The sequence below is a fragment of the Sceloporus occidentalis genome, unplaced genomic scaffold, assembly GCF_023333645.1.
Source record: "Sceloporus occidentalis isolate IW3139 unplaced genomic scaffold, rSceOcc1.0.p SCAF_38, whole genome shotgun sequence".
Lineage (NCBI taxonomy): Eukaryota > Metazoa > Chordata > Lepidosauria > Squamata > Phrynosomatidae > Sceloporus > Sceloporus occidentalis.
The window spans coordinates 3,595,682-3,605,155 of record NW_028317018.1 but is presented as its reverse complement, the minus strand read 5'-3'; positions in this window follow the sequence as shown (position 1 = coordinate 3,605,155).

Sequence of the window (9,474 nt, the reverse complement as noted above, 5' to 3'; positions counted from 1 at the left end):
GCAGCGTCTCTGCTACTAGCAGCAGGAGAACAGGAAGCTAGCAGAGTCCTCACATAACTCTACCTCCCCCCTCCTTCCTCTGGGGGCGGGGCCAGAGAAGTTGCTCGCGCAGCCAGGCCCCTGCAGAAGTCTGCGAGTGGGAGATCTGCAGTTCAGGTAAGGGGGTGGGGGAGTGTTTTTGAGCAAGTATGTGTGATTAACAGAATTAATGAGTGTTTAAATGTTTGTGAATGAGTGTGTGTGTGATAGCATGGATGTGTAAGGGGGGTGGGGGTGGTAGCATGGCATAGGGAGGCTGTAATCACACTACTATCATCCCCAGGTTCCAGCATGTACTGGCTGCCTTGGCTTGATAGGAGTGTGATTGCTGTTAGCAGTTATATATATATATATCTCCAGAAATGCATTTTAACCCCCTATATGCCACTCAGCCCCATGATATGCCTTTTAACCCCCTATATGCCAGAGTGGCATATAGGGGTATAAGACATATCATGGGGCAGAGGGGCATATAGGGGGGTAAAAGGCATATCATGGGGCACAGTGGCACATAGGAGGGTATAAGACATTTCTGGAGGCAGAGTGGCATATAGAGGGTTAAAAGGGACATCATGGGGCAGAGTGACAAATAGGGGGGTATAAGGCATTTCTGGGGGCAGAGTGGCAACCCTGGGGGCAGATGTGCATAACTGGGGGGGGCAGGTTGGCAAATAAAAGGAAATAAAAAAATATATATTTTTCTCAATCATAGCTTTTATTAAATCTGAAAAAATAGTTTACATGAATTAATATTTACTAGTAAAACTTTTTTCCTATAGGGTAGTCTTATATTCAGGCTTTTTGTTTTTTTTCCTAAATTAATATTTTGATTTTGGGGGGTCGTCTTATAATCGAGTAAATACGGTAAATTGAAAGTAACTTTCAAAGCATCTTACTGCCAAAAGGAGCTCAGACACAAATCTCCAAGCCTTACTGGGAAACTGACAATTCTTCACTTTAACCCCTTCAATCCCCTATGGACGTACCGGGACGTCCAAAAAACACCCATTAAGAAACTCCTATGGACGTACCGGTACGTCCAGACCTTCGTGCAGCGTCAGGGACACATCCCTGCTGCTGCACGGGAGACCAGGCTGTTGTTTGACAGCCTGGACTCCCCACTGACAGCAGAAGCCGGCATCGCGGCTTTCTGCTGTCCGATCTGCTGTAACAGCTTCCGGCATGAAAGCCGGAAAGCTGTTACATTTCAAACTGCCCGATCATGCGATCGGGCATTCCCTTCCGGGTTGCGTCACTGCTGACGTAACCCGGAAGTCCATCCGATGAGGCACAGACGCTGCGATCTCTACGCACGTCTGTGAGGACCTGCATAGAGATCACAGTGTGATCGGTGCAGGGGGATCGCAGGGAGGGGAGTGAGAAACCATGTCTCTCACTCCCCCTCCCGTCCTGAAACAGTGAAGGAAAAAACCCCGTTAATTCATTTAAAAAATAATAGTAAAAAATCATTAAAATAATAATATATATAATACTAAAAAAAATTATAATGTAAGCTGTGATGTCATTGTTACATCACTGGCATGTTCAGGAGGTCCCTAAGAGGACCTCTAACCATTTTTGTGTAAAAAAAATATATGAAAAATACAAAAAAAAAATAATTAAAAAAAAATTAAAAACCTTACATCCCATTGCCCTAGCATAACATCTAGCTAGTATAACCCTCCTGTCCCAGTTCACAACCCCCAAACCCGTTAAGCCATAGGCATCAAAATTATACAAAAAATGTACACCTTATAGTATGTTCCCTGGTGCTGGGAAAGTATGGAAAATCTATATAAATTACGTATTTCTGAAATTGCTAAACTTGGAGGGGATTTTCCATCACTTTACCTAATTTTGTGAGGATTCAGAGGGAAAATTAAAAAAAAAAATTTCCTAAATTTCTCATTACAAATTTTCAGCTAATCATCCAACTATGGTATCAAAAGAAATCTCTATCTCTCCTTGAAAAAACAATATATAGTTTACATGGGTACACTATTCACAGGAAAAGAGAATCATCGCTGAACCGACATAGCGCAAAAATGGCAAAATTGCTCCGGGCTTTGAGGTACCAAAAACCCCTGGGATTGAAGGGGTTAATTAATCATGCTGTGTTTTCTTAAGGATTTTGTAGGGCTTCTAGGATATGCACGGACATACAGTATAGGTTATATGGTAAGCAGACAAAGATTATTTTACATTGAAATCTAAATCCAAATGTGATTATTAGGAACTTTGTAAATAAACTGACCCTGACAACTATTATTCTGTAAATAGGCAATCTATTATCAGTTGGGTTAACTAAATTGTCATTTACATGGAAATCCAGACTTCTCGTAGAGTAAAGGATCTGGTCATTAAGTCACTATCATATAAGCAGATATTGTTTATTATATGTTGGAAAGGAAAGAACTCATTGGCAGGTTATGATTATGGTTAAATAAAACCATAAAGAATATGCCTATGCATATATTAGGTATTTATGTCATATGTACTATAATTATATTTTCACGAGAAAGTAGATTTATGGGGGAATTTTCATTTTTTTATGTTTTTTTTTCACGAGATCCTACGTTATGGAAAGTTTTTGTACAGGGGCGATTATGCTTATTAGGTTATTATAAGATTATGTATTATAACTATATTCACATGTGTAAGGACTTTTTTTGTTAAATTGTTGTGTAAGTAGATATGTTTTTTTAATTATGATTTATGCTTATATAAGGTAATTATATGGTTAAGTATTTTCACGTGAGAGCAGATTTCTGGGAATATTTTTCTTTTTCTGTATGTGCCAGCTATGTTACCATGAGATTATACCGTAAACTGGATATATATAATGTTAAGTCATGGTTGAACATTGAAATACAAAGCCATGGTTCGACATTGAAATTTAAGTATTATAAATAATAAATAAAATAAATAATAATAAATAAATCTATGTAGTAGAATTATTTTATTTTTTTTATTTTTTATTTTTTTTATTTTTTATGTCCACAATGCCCCCCCACACACACTTGGTGTCCACCAATGGGACATAGAATTATCAGATTTTACTAAAAACATGACATAAAGTCATGATTTTATGAAAGACACGGAGGCGAATATTGTGCATTTAACCCTTTCTTTACTCCAAACAGCAGCAAAGAAAATAACATTGATGAAAGCAAAAAACCAATAAACATGGAATAATGTAAGCCCCACCCACATATTAATCATAATAATAACAATATAAAAGGACTAGCACAGCCCCAAATCTTCCTCTTTCTTTGACTGGAAAACAACACAGTCCAGCAGCTCAGGAAAACAAAAGAAACCCATCCGGAACAAATCCAATGACCACAGCAAACTCTGGAAGAATGAAAACTCGTCCTCGAGAAAACACAGAATACGGAAAAAAATCTCAACCTGCAAAACAGAAAGAGATATAGAATATGGAATCGGTTAATCCCAAGAGACCAACACTGAGGGAAATACAGGAAAAAAACACTTCAGACAGGAATAATAACCACATAAAAGATTATAAAACACAACATGAGGGCAAACCTAATAGAAGAACATAACCTCAAACCTGGTCACAGCGGATCCAGCGAAATCCCTGGAAACAACGAGATACATAAAATAACCCAGGGGAGGGAAAAAATTATTTAAAAGATTAGTAAGAAAGAAACATTTTTTTAAGTGGTGGGACAATATTCGCCTCCGTGTCTTTCATAAAATCATGACTTTACATCATGTTTTAGTAAAATCTGATTTTTATTTCAAGACACGGAGGCTCATATTGTGCAAGTTCAAAGCTGAGAGACCACAGAAGAAAAAACATGTTCAATCGGCTTAAAATAGAATAGAATATCTTCCAAACGACCACCGAGAGCCATAGACTTGGATGCCGCCGCGCTTTTAGTGGAATGAGCCCCGAACCTAGAAACGTTGAGACCAGCGAGGCCCATAACCCATTTGACCCAACGGGACAGCGTAGTCAAAGAAATAGGGAGATGAGGGTGCCTGAAAGATAAGAAGAGTTGTGGAGCATTCACATTACGGAATCGAGAGGTGCGAGCTTCATATTCCTTGAGACAAAGAACCGGACATAATGCTGGTTGAGCCTGGAAACCAGGGTAGACGACAGACTTAATAGCAGTCTTGGTGCGTCGAGATATGTCAAACCGGACGCCCTCAGGAACGAAAGATCTGGCTTCCAATCCAGAGCACGGACGTCGGAAACCCCCTTACAGGAAATAAGGCAGAACAACATGACCAGTTTTGCCGATAACTGGCGCAAAGAGAGATCGCAGTTAGGAGGCCATGAGAGGAACAGATTGAGGACCACATCAACATCCCAAGTATAAGAATATCTCGGTGTAGGAGGTCTCGAGAGATGGATTCCTTTAAGCAGGCGACAAATCAGCGGGTGCTTACCTATGGGTACGCCGCCAAATTCCAAATGTGCAGCGGAGATGGAAGAACGGTAGAGGTTGATAGTCCTGTAAGCTCTTCCCATATCAAAAAGGGAAGAGAGAAAAAAAATGACCAAATTCACAGGTGCTGAAAAGGGATCCAAATGCCGCTCCAAGCACCAAGAAGCCCAAGCTTGCCAGGCTGCACTGTAAGATCTTTGAGTGCCTGGTGCCCAAGCACCTGTCAAGAGTCGCAGAGCTGAGTCCGAAATGCCAGAGATCTGCCAGGGATCTCGGAAACTAAACATGCCAGGAGTGAAAGGCTGCCGTCTTGAATCAGAAGGTGAGGGGAGCCGAAGGGGTCCAGAAGCATTGGAGAGTGGAGCAACCGAGGGACCTCCACAATCAGATCGAGGAGGCTGGGGAACCACGGCTGGGATGGCCAGAAGGGAACCACGAGCACCACTGTCGCCCGCTGCCGACGAATCTGAAAGAGCGTCCTGGAAATCATCGCGAAGGGTGGGAACGCATAATGCCGACCTTCGAACCAATCTTGGAGGAAAGCGTCCACCGCGAGGGCGTCTGGATCCGGTCTCCAACTGTAAAATATAGGGAGGTGGGAATTGAGACGAGAGGCGAACAAGTCGATGTGGAGCGGACCCCAAAGCTCCATGATAGACGAAGAAACCAAAGCCGTCAGAGTCCAATCGCTGGCGTCCAACAGATAGCGAGAGTTCCAGTCCGCCACCGTGTTGGAGAGACCAGGAATGTATTCCACTTGGACCATAATGTTGCGGTCCAAACAAAACGACCAGAGTTCCTTGGCCAGATCTGCTAAGACTGCCGACTGGGTACCCCCCAAGCGGTTGATGTAACGTACCGCAGAGACATTGTCCATACATAATCGGATGCAAGAATTGATGCACGTCTTGGAAAAACTCCTGATGGCGAATGACCCTGTGAGAAGCTCCAGGCAGTTGATGTGAAGACGTGCCTCCGCCTGCGACCAAGGTCCCCCCGTGGACGTCTCTCCGCATCTCGCGCCCCAACCATGCAAACTGGCATCCGACTCGATGGACAGCTCGGGTTGGAGACCGAAGATAGCCCTGCCGTTCCACTCGGTCATGTTGGGTAGCCACCATCGTAGCTCGTCTAATGTCTGCGAATCGAGGTCGATGAGATCCGCATAAGACGCACCCTGGCGAAGATGAATGATCTTGAGGCGCTGAAGAGCCCTGTAATGCAGCGGAGCAGGGAAAATCGCTTGGATGGAAGCAGCCAACAAGCCAATGATCCTGGCAAGATGATGAATGGAAATCGTACGCAAGCGTAGGACTCGGCGAATCTCCTTCTTGATGGAATGGAGCTTGGATGACGGCAGGCTGAGGACACCCTTCGTGGAATCTATGATGAATCCCAGGAACTCCAACCGTCTGGTCGGGATGAGATGGGATTTTTCCTTGTTGATCAAAAATCCGAGGTTTTGAAGAAGGTCTAGCGTCCACTGGGTGTGAAGCCTCATTAAGCCCTTGTCTTGAGCCATGATGAGCATGTCGTCCAGGTATATAATCAGACGGACCCCGCGGGAACGAAGAAGGGCAACAACCGGTTTGAGTAACTTGGTGAAACACCAATCACCGACCATCTTCGGGCGCACGCCGTTCCCTATCGATGGAAGAGGTCCCTCTCGGAAGCTGCCGACCTTCTGCAGACCCTGGATCTGCCTCCGCTATCTCTGGGCCGCAAGAAAAGCCGGCGAGACCCTGAGGCCGCAGCATCGGGAGACTGGTGTGTTATGCCGGAGAGCTCCCCACGAGAAGCCACCCGTTCACCGACACCTTGAACTGTGGCGTATTGACTGTTTTGATAGTACCCTTTTTTCTACGTTGTTTTCTCTTCTTTTTTATACCGCGGCGATATGTTTACCTTGTTACCTTAGTGACGCTACTTGCACCTACACACTGATACTGATATTTTTTTTATTTTTTATTTATTATTGCTATTTTCTTTTAAATTAATTTTTGTTCTCTCAATTTGTATTTATGGCCCCTGACATGTTCGTTGATTTTACATTAGGCCCTGCTCTGCGAGCCCGCGCACCTGCTGTGGTTATGCTCATTGCCTCTGGGCCCCCTCTGGTTCCACTGTATTAGAGTCTGCTACCAACCATCTTCCTCTCTGGGCCTTACTTAGGTTCCACTGGGCGTTTTTCACACACTCAGCTCATCCGCTGGGCTTACTGCACCCGCTCATCCCGTCTAGTGGGCTTCCTACACCCACTCCTCCCGTCTGGGGGCTTACTGCACGCACTCGACCCACCTGGTGGGCTTGCCACACACACTCACCCATCTAATGGGCTAACTACACACACCCATCCCATCTAGTGGGCTTTCTGCACACTCTCAGCCCATCTAGTGGGCTTATTGCGCACACTCCACCCATCTAGTTGGCTTCCTATGCACACTTCACTCACCTAGTGGGCCTCCTGCGTCCACTCATCCCATCTCGTGGGTTTACTACACACTCTAAACCAGGGGCGTCCAACATGCGGCCAGGGCAACCGATCTTACACGAGCCGCACCTCAAGCCCTGCTACTTACTTGTGGGAGGGTCTTCTGGACAGCACAGAGGAAGCGGAGTTCACGTGACTTCCTACTTCCTCTGTGCTTTAGCAGAGAAGGCAGAGGGAGGCCGCCCCCTGCTGAAGTCTGTGAGCGGCATCGAAGGGAGATGCAATGCAGGTAAGGGGGTGGGGAGGGTGTTTTGAATGAGTGTGTGTGATTGAGGGAATGAATCTGTGAATTAATGATTATATGAATAAATGAGTGTGTGTGTGTGTGTGTGTGTGTGTGATAGCATGGATGTGTAAGTGCTGGAACCTAGGCATGATGGGACTGTGATTGCTGTTAGCAATCACACTCCTATCATGCCAAGTCAGCCAGTACATGCTGAAACCTGGCTAGCTGCCCCCCTTGTGTATTGATGCTGCCAGCAGTATGGGGTCTGCACATCACTTACAGCCATCCTGTACCAGCGTGTATTGACTGACTTGGCATGATAGGAGTGTGATTGCTAACAGCAATCACAGCGAGCACAGTCCCATCATGCCTAGGTACCAGCATTTACTGGATGGATGTGTAAGTGCTGGAACCTAGGCATGATGGGACTGTGACTACTGTTAGCAATCACACTCCTATCATGCCAAGTCAGCCAGTACATGCTGAAACCTAGCTAGCTGCCCCCCTTGTGTAGTGATGCTGCCAGCAGTATGGGGTCTGCACATCACTTACAGCCACCCTGTACCAGCATGTACTGGCTGACTTGGCATGATAGGAGTGTGATTGATCACAGCAATCACAGCGAGCACAGTCCCATCATGCCTAGGTACCAGCATTTACTGGTTGCCTAGGCTAACAGCAATCACACTCCTATCATGCCAAGTCATATTGCTAATTTTGTCCAATTGCGTTACCTACTTTTATTCAACATGTGAGTTTTTATTAGTATTTTTAAAGGTGGGGGTCATTTTCGGTTTTGGCTAAGTGAACCGTGAATGTTTTGGTCCAGAATTTTCATTTTAGTTCATCCCTAGAATAAATCTAGGGAATCCTGAATTTGTAGTCGCAAAACTTTCAAGGCCCAGAAATCAGTGAGAGGAAGAGTAAAGGTTTTGTGTCATTTTACTTTATTTTAATCTGCATATTTTATTAAAGGCCATATTTTTTGTCACAGTGAAAAATGAGTGCGGCCCGCGCACGTATACAATTCTGATGAAGTGGCCCACTGCAGAAAAAACTTGGACACCCCTGCTCTAAACCCATCTAGTTGGCCTAATGCATACACTCAACCCAGCTAGCGGGCTTGCTACGCACACTCAACCCATCTAGAGGGCTTATTGCGCACACTCAACCCATCTAGTGGGCTTCTTACGCACACTCAACCCATCTAGTGGGCTTCCTAAGCACACTCTAAGGCTAAGGCAAATAAAATCATGGGGTGCATCAAAAGGGGCATAGATACCCACAACAAGGAAATAATTCTACCACTGTACAAGTCACTAGTCAGACCACACATGGAATACTGTGTACAGTACTGGGCACCAGTGTACAAGAAAGATATAGTGGAGCTGGAGAGGGTTCAAAGACGGGCAACCAGAGTAATAAGGGGAATGGGAGGACTACAGTACCCAGAAAGATTATCAGAATTAGGGTTATTTAGTTTGGAAAAAAGACGGCTTAGGGGGGATTTAATAACTATGTATAAATATATAAGGGGACAGTACAGAGATCACTCCCAGGACCTATTTATACCCAGGACTGTATCTATAACAAGGGGACATCCTCTACGGTTGGAGGAAAGAAGGTTTCTACACCAGCACAGACGGGGGTTCTTTACAGTAAGAGCGGTGAGATTATGGAACTCTCTGCCAGAGGAAGTGGTTATGGTAAACTCAATAAAAGAGTTCAAAAGGAGCCTGGACGTGTTTCTTGAAAGCAATAATATTACAAGTTATGGATATTAGATTAATAGGGACAGAACATTGATCCAGGGATTTATTCTGATTGCCATATTTGGAGTCGGGAAGGAATTTTCCCCCTGGTATGGGGCAATTGGCATCTGCTTCATAAGGGTTTTTTTGCCTTCCTCTGGATCAACACAGTAGGGACACAATATGTATATAGGTTGAACTTGATGGACTTTGGTCTTTTTTCAACCTTATGAACTATGTTACTATGTTACTATGTTACCCATCTGGTGGGCCTACTGCGTGCACTCTCCCCATCTAGTGGGCTTACTGCACACATGCAACCCCTCTAGTGGACCTACTACATACATTCAACTCATCTTATGGGCTCCCTACGCACACTCCATTCATCTAGTGGGCCTACTACATACACTCACCCGTCTAGTGGGCTTATTACGCACACTCACCCATCTTGTGGGCTTCCTACACACACTCAATCCATCAGTTGGGCCTGGCGCATGCAATCCACCCATCTAGTGGGCTTACTTCTCACACTTCGCCCATCTAGTG